Below are 21,529 nucleotides of genomic sequence, written 5' to 3'. Positions count from 1 at the left end.
TTGGTAACTAAAAGCATATATTCGCATTAGTCAAATTTACGTTGGTAGATAGGTATACTAACTTTTCACGAGATTATGATAATAGACAGAAAAAAATTGGAAGATCAGTTAGATCTTTGCTACTAACAGCAAGTTCATTCGTAATCCGTCTGAACGAGCAGTAGACCTCCCGCTACTATGTCTATTACTCCGCTACTTAACTTCCAACTTCGCTAAGTGCCGGACATAAATTGTTACTTAGCAGAGTTTTGATTTATATTGCGAAGGAAGCGTTCTACGTCGTAACTATGTAACGCTGGTATTAGCCAAGACGACGACGCTCATCGGTCTAAGGAAATTCTGCTTTGTGATATCGTAACGGCTGTTCGTTGTCGTCTCGACGTTAGAGAAAATAATCGAGTTTCCTATGGAGATTCGTGACATCTTTGACAAGATTAAACTTTAACGTGTGTATACGAGATAGATAGATAAAGTTATTAGATATTCAAGAATTAAATTATATAATACGTAGATATATTATATGAGATGGTTATTATGAAAGTGTTCTAATCATAAGTCATTTAAATTATTAAGTTTCTTTTCAAGAATAAATGTATATAAGAAGTATAAGAACAAACATATGTAAGTATTTTCTGATCTTTTTTGTTCGTCATTACAAAAGAAAAATAATTTTAAAACAATTCAAATACGAATGTAAAAATATCTCAAAAAGAAACTGAAAAGTTAATGAAAGCATAGAACTGTTTTTATTCGTAATAATAATAGTCTCTCAAACAGAAGTTCGACTGTAGGTAACGAAATTTATTACAATAAAGTAGCAATTATTTATGAGTCAATTTAATAAATATGATATTTTACAATTTTGCATATTTATTCGATCGATACGTAAATAGTTTCATTTGACTGTAAAAAAAGAAAAATTCCTTAGTTATAATAGAAATTATTTATGAATCAGTTGAATAATTTTGATAGTATTACGAACTGGATGAGGATTAATTAAAAATTTTTCAGATAGTATAATTGTTAAGAGAAGTTATATAGAAAAAGCTTCTCCTAACTTTAACGATCGAAATAAAGAGAGAATGAGAGAATGAAAAAGTGAAAGAGAGAGAAATAGAGAGAGAGAGAGAGAGAGAGAGAGAGAGAGAGAGAGAGAGGTCGATCTAATTCATAGCGACGTCGCTTCGACTTCTCGATATTTATTGGATTTTTAAGGGGATCGATAAAGTACGGAGCAAAATTTCATGGATTTAATTACGTGACGACGGACGAAGGTTTATAAGCTCCTTTTCTCATTTCATTTCATTCGGTACGTGTAACACGCGTGTACCTTAAATTCATACACTTGGTTAAAAAACTATTCTAAAAAGAATTTTGAAATTGAATAACTTTCTTTTTTTCGATCGTAGAAAACCTTATAAACTTTTAAGCAGACGCAGAAAATTTATTATGAGTATCAATGCGATCAAACGAAAAAAACATTTTCATTTCTTTTTTTCTTTTTTCTTTTGTAACAACTAATAAAAAAACACTGTATAAACTTCTCACTATTTTTTTAATAAATCGATCAGTCTTTGAAAACGAATTTCACGATATGAGTACGATCTTATAAATCTTGAAAATCATTATATATTAACTTTTAGGATTGATCGATTTTCATATTTATAATAATCACGTAGAAGCTTAATAATTTATACGAAATATTACGTTCTAATATATATTCTAACAATAAATAAACATATTCTATTTTCTCATCGTTGTTACAACAATAACGACGAGGATAAATATCTTCAATTCTTTACCTATAATTTATTAAGCAGTAACTAGAAAAAGAAAAAAACTTATTTCTATTCTCGATATGCATATATTATATTATTGATAATTCAATCAATATTAAGAAATGAATATTAATTAATTAAGAAAGGAAATTATTGTAAGATTATATTAACGTTAAAAAAAGAAGAAAACAAAAGTACCGAGCATCGTGACGGATCTAAAAAAAAAAAAAAAGGAAAAAAAGAAGAAAAGAAGAAAATTATTTAATCCCATAGAACGATTTAAAGATTTTTCTAACGTAATGTTAAACATATATTAGATTTAAATACACTGATGTATCTATACTCGTATTTGTCCATTCGATACAAAATATAATACATATATAGAATATATGTACACTCTAGTACTCAAATATCCTTTCAACCGCACTAATATACATCTTCAGAGTTGTAGAGAACTGTAGAGAGTTAATTGCTAAATTAAGATGGGCCCTCCCCGTCCTCCCCCCCCTTTAACACCCTCTCTATCGCGCCCTTCTCGATCACGTTAATGAAATTCGAAACTTCTATTCGTCTCGCGTCAAGGCTGGGACTCTATGAGCATTATACATATATATAATATATACATACATATATATATATATGCATATATATACATATACATATGCGTATATGTATATGTATATGTATATGTATATCGATTAACGATAATTTCCATATCGCGCGAGAATACGATGGAAATACGTGTGGCTTCTTGATTGTCTATTGTCTATGAAGTAGACGTAACTGTCTTGGTCTATGTTAGCCACACGATCGACTTGTTAATGACCACTGACTCGACTTGGAAATTACGATTGGACTTTCTCATTCATCAACTTAAGCTAAAACGTTAACGTTCTCAACGATATCGATTTAATTTCACGGACGAAGAAACAAACGAGCACCATTGTGGAAACGAACAGCAACCTGCTGTTTTATATAAAAAAAAAAAATAAATCAAAGAAATAAGAAGAAGAAGAAAAGACGGAGAAACAAAATATCTTTTGTTTTTATCAATGATTGAAGTTTAAAGAAAACAAAAAAAAAAATAAAAAAAGAAAAAAGAAAGACACATCGAGATATACGTGTGAGATTAGCTTTTGGTAATGTCGACAGGAAAAGGCACTTTCAAGAAACCCGCACTTGCTCGTAATACGTTTTAAACTAAACAATAATCATCTACGTAAGCAATGCTATCGTTAATTCTTTTTTTTTGATTCTCTCTCTCTCTCTCTCTCTCTCTCTCTCTCTCTCTGTCTCTATCTCTCTCTCACTTTCTGCCTTTTCTCTTCTTTTATTTCTTTTCTTTTTCTTTTCTCTTTCTTATCTCTATATTTTTATCCACGTTGGATTAGAAGCGTATATCGTAAACATTACGTATTCTTGATTACGTACTATTGATATCACATATATCTTGATTACGACTATTGATATCACAATATACACTGAGATATCTTTATCAAGATATATCTACGTATTTCTATATTGAAAATTAATATAAAATTGATATGAGAGAGATGATAAGGATGGTCAAGTATGTATTAAGATAGATCGACGATTCTTTTCTAATAGTAATTTTCATCTTTTCTTTACGGATGATGCCCTTTGTCTATCTATCTCTATCTATCTCATCGTTTTTCCCATTATTCGTTTCTTTTCACGTAGACGATATATTCTCTTTGTATCACTAGCTTTCTTGTCCAGCATACTATCTCGTTTGAAAGCAAGAATTTAAATAATTAAAGACCATCATCTTTGTTCCTTTATTTTCTACCCTGCCACTTCCTCTCCTCCTCTCCCACCCTAAAAACTCCTCTCACCCTCTTCCAGCCTTATATAAAGTAAAGATTTTCAGTAAATTCCTTCGTTCGCTTTTCCGTCGAATTAATCGGCGTGTCTGGAATTATAGAAGCACTTTGCATTTCAAAATGCACTCGTACCGTAGCTGACGTTCAACAACTTAGAAGAATGGAAGTGGATTGATGTAGACGAAACGTAACTACTCCTTCTCTGTGAATTCGAAGTATTCGCTTTTGAGAGAATACAGGAACTCTCTTTATCTCTCTTTCTCTCTCTTCTTTCTATATCTCTCTGTCTTTCTCTCTCTTTTTCTCTCATGTCTTTTCCTCCAAATAATCTTGACTTGAGCAGGCTTACCTTGACGACAGGAAACCAACGTCTTGCGGACAGTAATCCGAGTTTTGCAAGTCAAATCGTGAAAATGGATTTTCGGCAAGGGTCACCGACAGTAGAACGAACGAATCGTTCACCAATGAAGATACTTCTTGCCGCTTGCAAAATTTGAAAACGTCGTAAAGGTGTTACGACATTTAAATGATCCAACTCCAATCGAAATCGCCTGAAAACGGTTTAAGCTCGTAAGCTAAATACCGAATAATAATTACCGAATAATATATATATATATATACATATATATATATGTGTGTGTGTGTGTATTTTGTGCATATATATATATATATATATATATATATATATATATATATGTTCTGTTTTTTTTCTTTTTCTTTTTCTTCTTTTAACTTTATTTTCATCATTACTTATGCAAGCAAACAGGATAAGAATAATGTAATAATTTTTGATAATAAATGACAGAACTTTATTTTCGTAAGCCACTTTGCAAAGATTAAGAGAACTTATGATTTAAATATGATTTAAAAAAAAAAAGAAAATTAGAAGAGAACGTTCTCTTAGAAAGAAGTCATAATTTTACCAAACTTAGTTCTTTCTTACTTCGTATAGTTCCACACCGGGTTTTGAAATCTCAAAAAAAAAAAGGAAAAAGAGAAAAATGGCCACGAAGGAAATGTTGTTTTAATCAGAATATTATTCTCTCTTTGGATCAAACAATCTCTTTCATTGAGATTTTTATCATCGTCAAAACCAACAGAGATATTATATAATTGATCTTATTATCTTATCAACCAAGTAAAATATAAAATACATTATATAAAACTATTTTATAAACCACGTTATATAATAACATATATAATTGTTAAAGTTTATTTTTTTATTTATTTCTAAATAAACGTATATTCATATAAAATTATGAAATATTGTACATTCAATATTCAATCCCATAGAATTTATTTATCTCCTCATGGGATAAAATGAAAGGACGTACAGTTATGCAAAGAAAAAGGTTGGAACTTGTTGGTATTCCAAAAGCTCCCATTTCTTTTTTTCCCTTTTAATATAATACGCAACGTAATCAACGGCGACGGATGACGTGCTCAGAATCGATGATTCTTTATTAATAGCCGAAGAAACCTTACTCCTCTTAGAAGCAAGGCACGAGTCATTAGTATTCTAAGGTCGAAGATAATTAGTCTTAAGCGGGTTTTCGACCCAAGCTTTCCCTAATCGATGACGTCTCCCCCTTCGATGCGTCACGAAGATATCGCAGCTGGACTGTGTTCGACCTAACAGGGGAAAATGAAAGGCAAAAAGGTTTTAACTGAAATTCGAACAAACAAGTCCTTCGGCATGGAAGAGCTACGATATTTCTTCTTATTCTTTACTTCTTATAAATTCAAAATTCAAATTATTTATTAACGTGTTATTCTATTTTAAAACGCGCTCACTTCTTTATTTTATTTTTTTTCTTAACAATTTTTTATTAATTCTTTCTTTTTTTTTTGATAGCTAGTAAGACCTGATCATCTATATATGTTTTCTATTGTTTTTTAAAAATGTTTTTCGAAAAAGAAGATTTCGTATTAATTGTAACATATGCTAGAAAGGTATATATCTATATATAAAATTTGAAGACAATCAATTAAATAGATTTTCAAATATCATAAAAGTCATTTTAATAAACACAATATTGAAAAACATAAGTTTAATGTTTTTTATACCTTAACAATATCATCCTTTTATAAACGCATAGAATTTCATTAATTCTAAGAGATCGGATATATATGACTTTGCATATATAAATATATATTTTTTCAAACAATATTCTTTACGAAAAGATAAAATAAAAAAAGAGAAAAGAAAAAGAATTAAATTCGATTGCTTTGAACGTCTACGGTAGAATATCCATGTTATGTAATTTTTATTGAAAAGAACGAAATTAATATTGAAGTAATATTAAGAATTGGTATAACTTTTAAAAATTGGTATAAATTTTTCTAAGATATCTTATAAATATAAAATATGAAAACACGATTAACATGATTTTCAAATAAATAATATATATATATATATATTATAAAAAGGTGTAAAGATTTTTATTTCTATTTCTTAAATGAATGGAAATGATAATGAACGAAATACGTTCGAACATCGAACCTTCGCGAAGAAGAATCGACGTCGGTGCAAATTTCACGAGACGAGAAGAAAGAAAATGGATAAAAGCAGCGCCGAGTAATTGGGTTCCGTTAAAAAAGTCGAGACAGAAAACCGAGACGAGGAATTCGAGACGCTTGCATGTCGGAAGAACGAAGATGGACAGTGATAAGCATCGCGGTTCGAGCTCCGAATCCATCCCCTATCTTAAGCCCTTCCAGCCCTTCCAGTCCTAGGGAAGATATTACGATCGTAATTAAATAATTACCTAATTGCGGTCGTATCTGTCGCATTCGTTTCTCTTATTGAACGGCAGATATGTCTATGAGATAAGTGATATCATTACATTTATCTAACATTTTCTTGTTCCTTAACTCTTTAATTTGTGACTCTTTCAATTTTCAGCAATTTTTTACAGTTTTCAATCTTGTCATGTATATATATATATATACACATACGATATAATTTTGTTCTGTTCTTTTTTCTTTTTATGATAAGATCACTAATAAACAATATCAATGATTAGCAATTAATTTCGCTAACTCTATGTCAAACCTTTTAAAGATTTTTATTATGGAAAAAGGTTTACGGAAAATTAAATTAAAAAATTTTGTAATAAGAAAGAAGTAGTCCAATATAAAAATGAATTATCCAATATCTTTTGTATTCTAAAAGAAAGTTTATTAAACGAATTATGGTGACTTATGGGTGATATGGGCGATTAATTTGTTTTATCATTAAACGCGTATTAAATAATATAATAAATTAATATTGATACACACATGTATATATATACTTTCTTTTTATTATTATTTATTAAAAGTTGGATGTAATATTTTCGAAAGATTATCGATCAAAGATACGTCGTTAAAGATTTCAATGGACATTCAAATTAAAATTATAAAATAATCTTTTGATAACTTTCTCTCTTTCCCATCTTTAAGGCAATCGTTTTCTTTGGGCTTGCCTTGAGAGACGAGCTCCCTCGAAGAGCTTCTTCGACGAGCAATTAGCGCGATATTAGCTGCTCTTTAATCCTCTATCCGTTTTAGAGAGTCTCGCTCGTTCTTTCTACCGAACATTCACGTCCGCCGCGAGGCACGCCGATTAATAATGCATCCGACAGTCGCTTCTGCTATTTTCCCTCGTTACTTTAGACTAGTACTTCGTCTTCCAGGCTATAACTCCTTCGATATTAATAATTATTTCTGAACAAGTCAAGAATAAGAAATAAAACGAACGATTTATCCGCGACAAAACATTTTTATCAAAAAATAATTTGGCGGATCGTTCACGAATATTACTATAAGGCGATAATATATCTTCTAGAAATTATTTTATATTTGAAAAATAATTTTTCTAATTTCCAAAATTATTTTTCGAAAAACTTGAGAAAGTTGCTCGGATGTTTTTCTTTTCTTTTTTTTTTAAATCTATTACTCTGTTTCACAGCTAATTATCGCGACTGATTTTTTTTTCTTCTCTTTTCTATCTTTCATTATTTTCGATAGTACAAGCCTAAAAACTTTTGACCCATTCGTGTATTTTTAAAAGTGTACGAGTATGAAATAACTTAAAATAGTAAATACCACGTTCGGATTTTCGTTTGGAATCACGATGAATAATTAAATCATCTTGGTAAATTTAAACCCTCCACGAATCTAATGGCCGTGCATCTAATATTCAAGCGTTACCCTCTTGACACGAAAAACTTGAATTTATGATACTAGTGGACACAGGTTGTACTATGTTGGTTCGTATGTACATTGATATCGCGTGTCATATGACGGATTCCAGTCGTTCCTTCGTAGAAACATATATTTCATGTGTGTTTACACCTACCTCGGTTCGTAACACTCTGTGTTACATATGAGCATACTGAAGCTTGTTAATGGTTCTGTATAGTATAATAGTAGTCATGGAGAAGTTTAGCAAGGTGTTGATATTTATCTCTTGTTAATTTCTATCATTAATTTCTAGTAGGAGTAATCGATATCGATAAGTTTTAAACATTAACATTTTCCCAAATCAAACGTAAGTTCGAGGTCATTTAAAACTGAATAGAAATATTAATTTCCGAATTCCTTTTACAGGCTATTATGCTGACAAAATGAAATATTCTATTCCGTTTAAGTAAACGTCGAAGATTTTGATAACCCTAATAAAAATAAAAAAAGAAAAATGATTTAGAGAAAATACATTTTTCAAATAATTATATTTCTTCATATTTAAAGCAAATAACTTATTTTTCAGAGACATTTTACTGGTTGATCGACAATAAAGTACGGTATATTTCAAACGATTAAATAAAATATAACATTGAATAGTATATTCTTTATATACTATGTTACAAATATTAAAAAATATATACAATATCGCTTTTAACGATTATATTTATCGAATAAATTTACTTATTAAAAAAAAAAAAGAAACAAAAAGAAATACAAAAAATTGAAAACAAAAAAAATATTTTCTTAAACAGCCGTAAACCGAACAAAAAAGAAAAGAGAGAACTAAACAAGAAAAGGAATTGATCGGAGAACGTGTCTTGTACGATAGATCATTCGGAAAAGAAAAAACGAATTATCTCGTAATCGTTAGGACTTTGAAAAAAAAAACAAAAAAAAAAAATCCGCATCTACGATCACCGCTCATCTAATTGATTCTACTCTATCGTTTCTCATTGAGTCGTTTTAAAAACGTAAAAAAAAAAAAAAATGAAGAAATATTCTCGTCGCGAGATTGTTTCGAGTGGCCGCAAACGCGAAGAGAGCGTTTGCAAGAGAGCTCGAGCTTACGTGGCCCGAATCTCTTCGTTATCGAATAACGGCACCAGAGTGGAAGTTCCAACACAATGTGAGAGTACTTCGCATCTAAACGGAGGAGATAATTGATAACGTATTCTGGCAATTTCGTAGCGAATTAAACTTTGATTAATACTCGTTGCTCTCGAGCTTTCCGTTATCGCATAGAAATTATCACCGTACATTGTCTCACTGATTATAACTTTCCACTATTTGTTCCGCAACTCCGTACCGTAAAATTTCATTCGGATCGTTTATTTTCGGATCGAGAATGGTTTAATCGATCACGACCGAGTTTTCTCTCGGATGAATCCCGTGTCCTAAACGAGAAAGAACGATTAAAAGTTCGTGGTCCAATCCCCTCCCCGTATCCTCCCTTCTGACATACCACCGAAAAGAAAACTTCGTTCGAAAGGTCAGCGACATTTCAAACGTTCTACATACGATCTATAATCGAGAATAGATTGCTTTTATTTTACATGATTTAAATGTCACGATTGTGTGAGATCGTATGGAATTATAAATATATATTTTATATATGTACATATCGTATATATTGTAAATAGTTAAAAGAAAATGTTAAATTATTTATTTGGAGTCGTGAATGTGTTAACTTTTATTAAAATACGATCGACGGTCTATTAATTAGTAGGTATTATTTTAAAATAGCAATTTCGTTTAAACGAAAATTGGCATTAACGTAACGATATATTCTGATTTAATTAATTGTATTCAAAGTGCACATTCAAGTGTGAATCGTTAGGATTCGTATATATAAGAAGAGAGAACCAATTAGTATCGCGAGTAATATGTATTCAAGGACGTATCAAAATTAAAATGTTTGACACTTTTTCGTCTTTTTTTAATACAAAGAAAGATGTAAGAAACGATTATCTACGGAATTATTTGAGATAATTATGTAAATACTTGAGAAACTAAGTTTAAGAACTATTTCGGATATTTTTATATCGGAAAGTAAATATATGTATATGTATGTGAGTTTATATATGTATTCGTTTAAGCAATCGAAATAATTGACAAAACTCATGTAATAAAAATGAAATAATTTTTAACGAGAATAAACGAGTGATTTTAATTGAACTTATAATTCTGGATATTCCTGTCGGATATTTCAGAAATAAAAACAAAATTTCTTTTATAAAATCTCATATGCCCGCGTGCAATGGAATCGAAATAAAATAAATAAAAATACATACGGAAATACGTAAAACATTGCTTCACCTATTCCGTATCCCAACACGCGTCAAAAAATTGCTTTCAACTTGAATACCTTGTGTGCTTGAATTTAAATAAAATATAATCAAAACAAATCATTCTCGTAACCGATCAAATCGATAATATAATAACGACCAGCACGAGGTTACACTTTAATCTAAGAGAAACACCACTTCGTTTCTCCTTATCGTGATAATTTCCTGAATCCGAATTGGTACTTCTCGACTCGAAAGAAAAGAAAAGAAAAGAAAAGAAAAGAAACAAGAAAGAAAAAAACGAAAAAATCAAAAGAAAAGAACGATTGCTTCTCTGCATTGAACGGTACTTTAGGTCACGTTTCTCCGAATTTAAGAAAGACCTCCCGAGGACGGTTCATTATGATGCATTATGGCTTTCAGAGGGTCGCCTAAGGGTGGATGGCGAGGGGTAGGGTGGAGAGGGGAGGAGTTCTCCGAGACGTCGAATATATATTAGGCAAGAAATACGCGGCAACTTTTTATAATTGCACGGAGCGAGCTCGTTTCTCTTCTGGACGTGGCTGAGAAAGTAAAGGAAGGGTGAAAGGGATTGGAGAAAGAAAAAGAAGGGGGAGGCGAAGAAGAAGAAGAAGAAGAAGAAGAAGAAGGAGGAGGAGGAGAAGAAAGAGGAGGAGGAAAAAGAAAGTAAGAGAAAAAAGTGAAAGAAGAAGAAAAAAAGGAAGAAGACATAAACAGAAAAATCGTCGTACATCATTCGTACCTTAGTCAGTCCTCGTGAATTTACGTGGCGTTAAATATCTCTCGGAGTATTTCTCGTGTTATTTCCTCGCACGTAAGTACGTCGGTCTTTGAACGAACTACTCCGAATCGAAGGGATCTCAGGACGATCCTGCTAAGAATTCTTACGGAGGGGAGGGGAAGAAAAAAAAAAGAAAAAAAGAAAACTGGTCTCAATTAGCTCCGTTAGAAACGTAACTCACAAGACCGACTACTCTCTTTTTCCTCTTTCCTCTTTCTCTTTGCTTTTTTTTTTTCTTTTCTTTTCTTTTCTTTTCTTTAAACCGCGAGGAAAACTTTCGACTGATTTACCGAACTCGCTATTCGCTTGCTGTACCTTCCTTCGAAACGTAAAAACGAATAAAACGAATTTGAGTTACGTCGAATTCTCTCTCGACGATACGTGTCAGTGAAATACAATTTTCATTGTATAAATATTAGATTTATCCTTCTACATGGTGTATTTTGTAAAAATATGAGATCGATGCTCGTTAATTCTAATATCGTTTTCCGTTCAAATAAAAGAACTTTACGGATTAGACGGATACGAGAGATACGGATTAAACGGGATCAATGAAAAATAATATCAATCGATTTCTGGAATTTTCTTGTATTATTTTATAACTTGTAGAAAGGCTATTGGTAGTTTTGATATGAACATTATTGGACAATGAGTTGCTTTTAGTAAGATCGTCTACGATCGAACGAAATGTTTCGTCGAGCCAACCTTTCCCTTTCTCTTATTTTCTTTAACCTTCTTTAATGTTTTTCTCTTTTATTTCTTTTTTATATAATACATTAATATTGTACATATATATATATGTGTGTGTGTGCAAGTGTTATATATTTTATATATATATATACTATATGTAATATGAACGTAACGGCGACATTTTATTGCCGCTAAAGCTGCTTGTAAAGAGCGTATTAACTGTTTATGTTGGAAACATCGAGTGTCGGAGAGAAATGTCGGGTCATAACTGTCAGAGCTAAACGCACATTCAGTATAGAGCAAAAAGAAAAAAAAAATGGAGAAGAAGAAAAAAAACTTTGCGACTTATTTCTTATTTTCTCGTACAGATCGTACGGATATCGACCTAGTCGATATTTCTTTAGAAAAAAAAAGAGAAAAAAAAAACGAGAGATAAAAATGTATTATGCATTGAACTGAAAGATAAAGAGAGAGAGAGAGAGAGAGAGAGAGAGAGAAAGAGAGAGAATGAGGTAGATTTTTAATAACTGTCGACTTTACATATGTGAGAATACATTTTAAATATGCATTCACAAACGTGTGAGAATGATAATACGAATTCGAACGAAAAAGATTAATGCGAGTCTGACGAGAACATTAAACTATCATTGGTTATTCGATATTTGATATTTTTTGTATCGAATATTCATAATATCGTATGTTAAATATTAAAATGTGGTACTTTATAAATTATTAAAAATTGTGAAAAAACAATATCGTTCGTTATTAATGACGACAATATAACTAAATATAATAATCTTGACCGATACACGATACTTATCAAACTAAATCTTTCGTACTTTCACTTATAGTTAATCGAATCATAACGATAAATCGAATCATCTATTCTCGTTCGTACGAATCGATTTACACGAGTGGATCGAAGGGAAGAGGGAGATAGAGAAGAGGTAGGAGGGTAGAAAAGGGTAACAAGGGTGCTATCTTCCTATTTTAATATAATATGTATTATATTTATATAAGCTGAATAAATTTTTTGATCGTTTTTCTCATATACCTTAATTAAACATAGAGATTAAAATATCGATAAGGTATTTAATATCGATATCCTCTTTGTTCGAACGTTTCTGGAAAATTATAATACATCGGTTAGCTCTTCCATCGTATCGGCGTCGATGTATTTGTTAGAGAAGTGAGAACGAGGCCGAGGCGAGGGCGTATCTGCAGTTCGAGGCCGTTTCGAGTGTCTGGAAACTTTTAAATTGGACGTTCCCGACGGGTTTGAATTCGAAGTAAGTACCTCGTTTGCACGTCCCTTGTGGCAAGGGTGAGGGCTCGTGTAATGGCTTCGCGATTGGTCCGAACCTCTTCAACTTCGAACGCAAACGATGTTCCTTGATCTTTCGTCGCGATTTTGTCCTATCCGTCATTTTCTAAGATTTCATGGGGAAAAAGAGAATGATCGTATGCATATATGCATGTACGTATGTAAATACGTATGTATGTATGAATGTATGTATGGTATGTATATATCTACGTACGTATACATTAAATAACGTGTGTGATATTAAATTATATATATATATATATATATATATATATATATATATATACCATAAGAAATGCTTCGGATCATTGACCGCCATTAGCAATAAATGATTTAAAATTGTCTACAAATTAAATAAAAAAAAAGAAAAAAAAGAATTATGATTTATCCATAACTAAATATTTATAATCTTATACATTTTTATAATCGTTGAAATTTTAAGATTACATATATTTAATCCACTTATTTTCAGTATCATGCTAGATCGATATTCACAAATACAAGGAAACTTTGAGCACATTCAAAACGTCCAGAAAGTAACGCTTAATCCTTTTTCATCCACGTTGAAGTGTTTCTCTCTCGGAGTAGTAAGGATTCAAGGACTCGCAGAAAATCTCGCCGCGCGTAATTTCTGACGCGGCGATGGAGTAGGTAGGTAGTAGTAGCTCTGCATTAGAAATGCAGCCGGTGTAAAATCGCGCATCATGCTCGAGAATCCGTTTTGAAGAAAGGAAAGAGATAGAGGAAAGCATCGAGTTGACTACTACTACTTCATCTTCTTTCTTTTTCTTTGCTTTTATTTATTTATTTATTTTTTTTTTTTTCATTTTTTTCTTTTTCGTTCTCTCCCTCCCTTGGTAAAACGTATCTACTACCAAGAAGTTCCAGCTGTCTTTATAAATTACTTTATTCTCGGCATGGCGGAAATAGCGGACAGTTATTTATAATGCCGTGATGCATCGTTGTCGTCGACGGTAGCTGCGGTGAGACCGGCTTTATGGGGAACGCGGATATTCGAGATCTAGAAAGAGGATATCGTGCTGCGAGAAAGAGAGAGAGAGAGAGAAAGAGAGAGAGAGAGAAAGAAAGAGAGAGAGAGAGAGAGAGAGAGAGAGAGAAGAAGAGAGGGTGGTTTCCTAATCAGCTTACTTCCATAGCTTGCTCCTTTTGTACCATCTACTCGGCCCTTCTTTGGCACCTTCTCTCTTTCTCCTACCACCCGTCACCTCCTCACTCCCCACTCTCCACTTTATCCCACCCCCATCCCTCCTTTCTCCAGTCGACGGATTAAAGCATTGTCGACGCTGGTTATTATATCGAGAGATAGGAGTGAACGGTCAAAGTACACAACAATAACATGTGGTACCATCCGGATAAACTGCGCCACACGAAACAATGCCCTAGCGGTAAAAGGGTTCGTTCTCCTGACCCTTTCTGTGGGTACTTCGAAAGGTACCTACGCGGTTATTGGTCGAACGAACAAGAATTATGACCGACAATGGTAATTTCGAATGGTCGGCTATATCGTATAATCCCATGAAAATGCAAGAAAATCTACGAAATTCAAGTATGAGAAGAGAGAGAGAGAGAGAGAGAGAGAGAGAGAGAGAGAGAGAGAGAGAGAGAGAGAGAGAGAGAGAGATAAAGTGTTCTTTTATCAAAGAATAACTTTCTGGATAAGAGAGAAAGAAACAGAAATAATGGTAGAGATTTTGTATATTGATTTTCAAGCACTATATAAAAAGATATTTCATCTATCAAAAGATTAACGATAAAACATTAATTTTTTCATAGATGAAATATTTTATTCGTGAAATATCTTACTTGTTTATCACGAATTTTAACAGTATGTATAAGGATGTTGTTTAAAATAATTTCAAAACGATAGGTCTCATAAATAGAAAGCTTATTTCGTTGATGATTTTATTAAAAAATCTTTGAAACTTATTATAGATATTTAAAAAGGAAAGGAAAAAATGTATTTGTTTTTTTTAGTGTTTTTTGTTAATATAGGTTTGCAAAAAAGAGGGAATTAACGATGGACATTTTTAATGTATGATTTTGAGTTATTACTGACTTTTAGTAAATACTCCAAGCATCGAGTAGATCTATCGATCATTGATTACTCTACTAATTTTAACTGCAAAATTATTAAAATGTACAGAAATGTTTATTGTAAAAGTAATTTTTAAATTATGAAGAAATTTAAAATAGAGATTTTCAAAAAGGATAAAAAAAATAAAATTTACGATGAAGATTTTAAATGCTGATATTCGATAGATAACAATTTTGATGATAATACGCATGTCAACGTTTTAACGTAAAAATATTTTATTAGTTCATCAATTGCTTTGTAAAATCGTCGAATTTAAGAATATATATGTATATTCGCGAAAGTAATTTGGAAACGATAAATCTGTAAGATTGAAATGTTATTTCGTTGGTGATTTTATCATAAGAGTTTCGAAACTTATTTTAGACATTCAAAAAGGAAGGATAAAGAAGTATTCGATTTTTTTTTTTTTTTTTAATATAGGTTTGTAAAAAGAAAAGAAAGAGAATTAACGACGTACATGTATACAAAATTTACAGTAACTATTACGATGATCGATAGATTAATAAAATATTTCTCTACTAAACTATTTATAAAAAATTCAGAATCACAAAATTTATGAAAAAGAAGAAGAAAAGAAATTACGATAAAGATTTTCAATGCTGATTGTCAATAAATAATCATAATAATGAAATTAAAATATAATATAATATTATATAAATGAATATTACATAATATGATAAAAAGTCGTATATAATTTTGATGATAAAACGTACGTCATAGTTAAAAATATTTTATTAGTTAATCAATTTTGATTATAAAATCGTACGAATTAAACGAAAAATATACATACGAGTATATTTGCGAAAATAATTTGAAATAACGATAGACGTGATCGATAGAAATTTCATTTCGTTTCTGATATCGTCAGAGGACCTTCTAAACTTAGTATATAGTAGGGTCAACGGGCTGCTTTCTTACGCGAACGTTCAAAGTTTAATGCATGCGAGTAGGTCGGCTTGTTTGCTCTCGAGAAAATTGCTCCCGCAGAGGCGAATGTATCGAGGTAAAATGTGATTTCGTAGGTGACCCAAGAGACCTTAGTATACTCTTCGAACACCTTCTCGAACGAACGTTCGAACATCTAACTCGAGATCCTTATCATTTGAAATCCTATTGAATGAACTTTCAAACGTGTTATAAAACATAAAATGATATATGAAAGATGTACCTATACGATAAACAATATCTCTTTGTCAAAGAAATACATAAAATTTATAAAGCTTTTATACTTTAGATCATCTGTTATCGTACTGACGATACATATATACATATATTACCGATAATAATATAATTCACTATCTTAAAATTATTTTGCGATAAATTATTTCGCCGATATCATAATTGGCTTGATGTCAAATAAGGTCACAGATAAAATCATATCCTAAATATAATATATATATATATATATATAAATTTTTAAATAGAAATGAAGAAGAATTATATCTTCGATCATTTTCTTACATTATTTATTCAAATATTTAACGAAATAAACTCGATACATCACGAATAGCATATGAAATATTATTATTTTCCGTGAATAAAAATTTCCGTGAATGATCAATTTTCTTTTCTCTCTCTTTTTCTTTTTTTTTTCTTCTTAATATTTGACAACATTAATTTCATTCATTATTTGATTCTTTAGAAAGTTTATTTACTATCGGTAAATTTCGAATGAATATGAGGACAAAAGAACGTGTGACTATGTTTGTTAACTTCCAGTAACTTTATAGTCCATAATAATAAAATACAAACATGAGGTTGCATTTGATATCCAACGAGAGAGAGAGAGAGAGAGAGAGAGAGAGGGAGAGGTAGGTGGATCGTGGTACACTGTAACTATGCGTCCTGCATTACTCGTCATCAATATAAACACGCGTGTCACCCTTACAAAGGGCCTTTTCGAGGATCCTCGTATAACTCGCGAGAGTTACGGGTACGGTCCTGCTACCGCGACGTTAATTAATGTAACTCGACGTGGAATACGAGCATAATTACTTTGCTCGAGTGGCCGTGGTCGAAAGTTTGCTCGTTATCGGGGCGGGGAGAAGGGTGGGGGAGAGGAGGAGGGGCTCGTCCTATAGACACACCTAAACAATGCAAAGGTATATCAATAATTTATAGATATAACGTGATCGAAGGGCCAAGTATGTCGCTATATTATCATACTGCATCTTAATTCAAAAACTTATTTTCAATTATGATCGATGAATCGACCTAAACAATTTCAAACTCAAAGTGACAATGTCCCTTTTAATCTCATACAACATTAATATCGTATTAATAGAAATGTCATAGAAATGTCATAAAGGAGTAGTACCGTGTCTCTCTTACGCACAATTCTATAGAAATTATTACTGTAATTCAAAATTATATGTCGTATTCATCAAACGATCAGATACATCGTTTCACCGGTATAATCATATTTTATCGTCGATGTTAACATCCTAGTAAAATATTATTCTATTTCCGACAATAATGTGGCATTTAAACGAGATTCGAATGATTTCGGGCGTACATTAAGAGCATCAATTTCGAGTTCTAAGTTTCAAAATGATTCCTTCTTTCCGATATTCTTGAAATCGAAATAAAAAGTTTTACTATCGTTGAGTCTAATAAATTAAGTGAAAACACAGGTATGAGATAGACAAATATTTCGATGTAAACTATTTTTAACATTAATCGATACATCGTTCGCTCGGATTATATTTGAGTTTATTGAGAGTGTTTTATTGTATTACACCGTTTATTACACTGAAATATTATTAATTCAATCATTATACCTCGTTTGGTATATACCTTTGATGTTTATGAAATATTGGTATCTGTATGTGTAAACATATTTTTTAAATGTTACCACTATTATTAGTAAATTATTATTTCTCAGACACACCATAGATAATAAAAAAAATAAAAAAAATAATAAAAAAATAAAAGGAAAATCAATAAAATCTCTAGAAAAACAAATCTCTTCCTATTAACGACATTGTAATTCTCATTTATATAACAAAGTTTTATAATTATTCTTACAGAATTTTTATTTACATAAAAATTTTGTTTCATAAATTTGTATATATTAAAATAATATAAATTTGATAACATCTTTACATAATTATTTACATTTCATATATATTACTTACATATCATATATCATACGTATATTTAACTTTTTTTTGTAACATTTAACAACGATTAGCTTATAATTTAATAATAACACTTTTAAAAAACAAACTATCCTTCATCTAAAGAATTTTCTTTAGTTGATTTATGAAAATTAAATCATCTTTTCGTATCGAATAGGAGGTATAGTTCAGTTCGATAGAGTAGCAGGTCGTTTTCACGCAAGAGGATCTCAGCATTCCTGGTTTGCGGGACGTTTAAAAAGAGTAAGAGAAAGAGAAAGAGAGAAACCATAAAAGAAGAAGAGAGAGAAAGAGAAAGAAAGAAAGTGTGTAAAAGAATGAAAAAAAAGAGAGAAAGAGAGTGTGTAAAAGAATAAAAAAAAAGAGAGAGAAAGAGAAAGAGACCAGCATTAACTAGTCACCCTATGACAATGAGGGTTCGTGCAGTATAACGTTAGCGAGGAAAGTCGAAGCAGTGCAAACAGGGTGAGAGGGTGAGGGGAGGGCAAGAGGGTACACGCACAGTGTTTGGCGACGGCCGGATGTACGAGGGTAGCAGACCACATCACTCGTCGCCCCAACCGGATGCCACGACATTGAAATACAAGCGAACCCCTTGCGAACGTTCACGGGCAGCCGGTTAGCCTAGTGAAGAGTAGTGAAGGCTTAGCTAACCACTCTTTCGTTTTTCTCCTTTTATTTTCTTAAAGTTAGAAATAGTCCATGCGTATGAACTTGATATTTTTTTAGATCGTTATATAGGATAGAACAGCTGTTCAAGATACGTAAGTCGTTATTGTAACGATAAAACGAATCAAAATATAATCAAATCGATTTCTATCGAATATCTCTAATAGCGATCGTTTTCATCTATATCGATCGATTTTGTTTTTTCAAGTTAGCTTGGAAAGATTAAGCTTTGACGAGTAGGTTGTTTGAAGATAAATGAGAATTAATGAAGTTTCTAGAATGTCAATAATTTTTTAACTATATGTGATATTTAGATTTTATTGTTTATTATTATTATTATCATTATTATTATTTTTACTATTATTACTATTATTACTATTATTACTATTACTATTGCCATTACTATTATTATTATTATTAATATTATTTAATGTTATTATCATTGTTAGTAATATCATGAATTTTGATAAAAATCACGAGTTTTATATTATTTATATCTTCCTTTTGATTTTACATTAGAAACGTATAATACCGATATGTTTGATCGTTCTTCTTTTACGATAGAAAACGTTAGAAAAAAAAAGAAAGAAAAAGGAAAGAAAGGAAGAAATATTAGGTCGAAAGAAGAAAAGGTCTAGGAAGAGAAGAAAATAAAAAAGATATATATATATATATATATATATATATATATATATATATATATATATATATATATATATATATAAGAAGGAAATAAATCGAGAGAAGAGGCCAAGAAGCGGAAATGGAGGTAGAGAGGTAGGTTAAAGGCTCGCCGCCGAAGAATCCAATCGCAATGGAGTTAAGTGTTCGAGAGTAAAACTTAGCCAAGGCACGACCTCGATTACTTGCGAAGGATTTGTTACAGGCAACCATTTCTACGACTTCCTTAGACCAAGGTAACCGTTGGTGCAGCTTCCTTTTCGTTTCTTTTTAAACTTTCGGCTAAATTTGAAAAATTTTTGGCTAAATTTTGAATACGTCAAATATGAGAATAAATATAATGTATGTGTATATGCGTACATGTACGCACGCGTATGTGTGTGTGCGTGTATGTATATAATACGCAATAGAGTAATTTTTACATTAGATGTCCCTTTTAATTCAAATAATCAAAGTTCAAGTATTTAAATGCACTGCGATAAAATTTGATCTTAACGATTGAATATATATTCGATATTCGATAAGATTTTCGATAAGATTTTATAATAAACAGATTATATGGATCAATTATTATTTCATGATATATGTCATCGTCAATTTTAAAGCACACCTGTGCACAGGTTTATTGTTTTTTATCTGCTTTTTGTTTCTTGCGATTGTTTCGATTACATCGCAGCTTTTTATCATTATCTTCCTTTTTTCATTTTTTCTTTGTCTTTTTCTTCAAGAACAACGATTAATTGAAATAAAAGAATTATATGCAAATGGAAAGAAAAAACCAAAGAGAAATTTGTAAAAAAATGAAAGTACATAAGATTCTGTAAGGAACTAATTCATTCCTCAAAAAATCTAATTTGTAGTGATATTTTTAATAAATAAAAAAATCAAAATTTCTTGTATTATACTTCATTCTTAATTGAGAGAACTTGAAATTTTCGAAGTGAAGTCTAAATTAATCTAACTAAACGTTAGATATTTTATGGATAAAATTGTAATAAGCATAATTAGATTGATAAAAATATTATATTAATAATATAGAATTCAAATTCTCTCTTTCTCTCTCTCTCTCTCTCCCTCTCTCTCTCTTTCTCTGTACCTTTGCGATCTTCTTTATAAACAACAATTCAAGTTTGTCTTAGCTGTGATCATGCTTGACGGAAAAGAAAAAATATATCGATAATTTTATGAAAGAAGAAAACGTCGGAATGTAAATGAAGGAAATGTGATGAAAAATAATTGTTCCAATATCAAAAGAAATTTGAGAAAGTTGGAAAATGATAAAATAAAAGGGTCGAAATCTAAAAGGAGGAAAATCGTATTTGAAGATTCGACGATTTCATTTTGAGATCCCATTCACGTTCACGTACGAACAGAGTTTCTTAGCTTGGTTCCTCCCCTTTTTTCCTCGCGAAAATCCTCGAGGTCGTTATATCGGTAACGATGGGACCGGCACGTCAGGCTGTTACCACCACGTGCGGCCATAATATCCTGGAAAAGTTTGCCTGGCCGGCAAGAGAAAATAACTTGATACTACTCGCGCTTAAAGTCTTGCCGCGAGTCGAACTTTCCTACCGTAGGAATCCTCCGGCTTTTCCAGAAATGATTATAACGCCGATATCACGAACCTCCTGTTGGGCAGTTTTTGCCGAGTTCGAACTGTAGCTCGATGCGTTCTATTTATCGAACTAACTTATTTCCGAAATAATACGAACCTTAGAACAGATAAGATAGGCGAAGAAATAAAAGAAAGGAAGAAAAAAAGAAAAGAAAAGAAAATAAATAAATAAATAAATAAGTGAATAATAAAACGAAGTAAAACGAAAGAAGAAATTAAAAATTCATAAAACTCTGTCCAATCTATCTCCCAACTGTAATAGTAACCACACTCAAGAGAGAAAACGAAATGACGAAAGGTATGATAGTATAGCTAGCATGAAATTGCGTTAAACCTTTGACGAAAGTAAGTACGT

This window comes from Vespula vulgaris, chromosome 23, assembly GCF_905475345.1.
Source record: "Vespula vulgaris chromosome 23, iyVesVulg1.1, whole genome shotgun sequence".
Taxonomy (NCBI): domain Eukaryota; kingdom Metazoa; phylum Arthropoda; class Insecta; order Hymenoptera; family Vespidae; genus Vespula; species Vespula vulgaris.
This window is presented reverse-complemented; position numbering follows the sequence as displayed.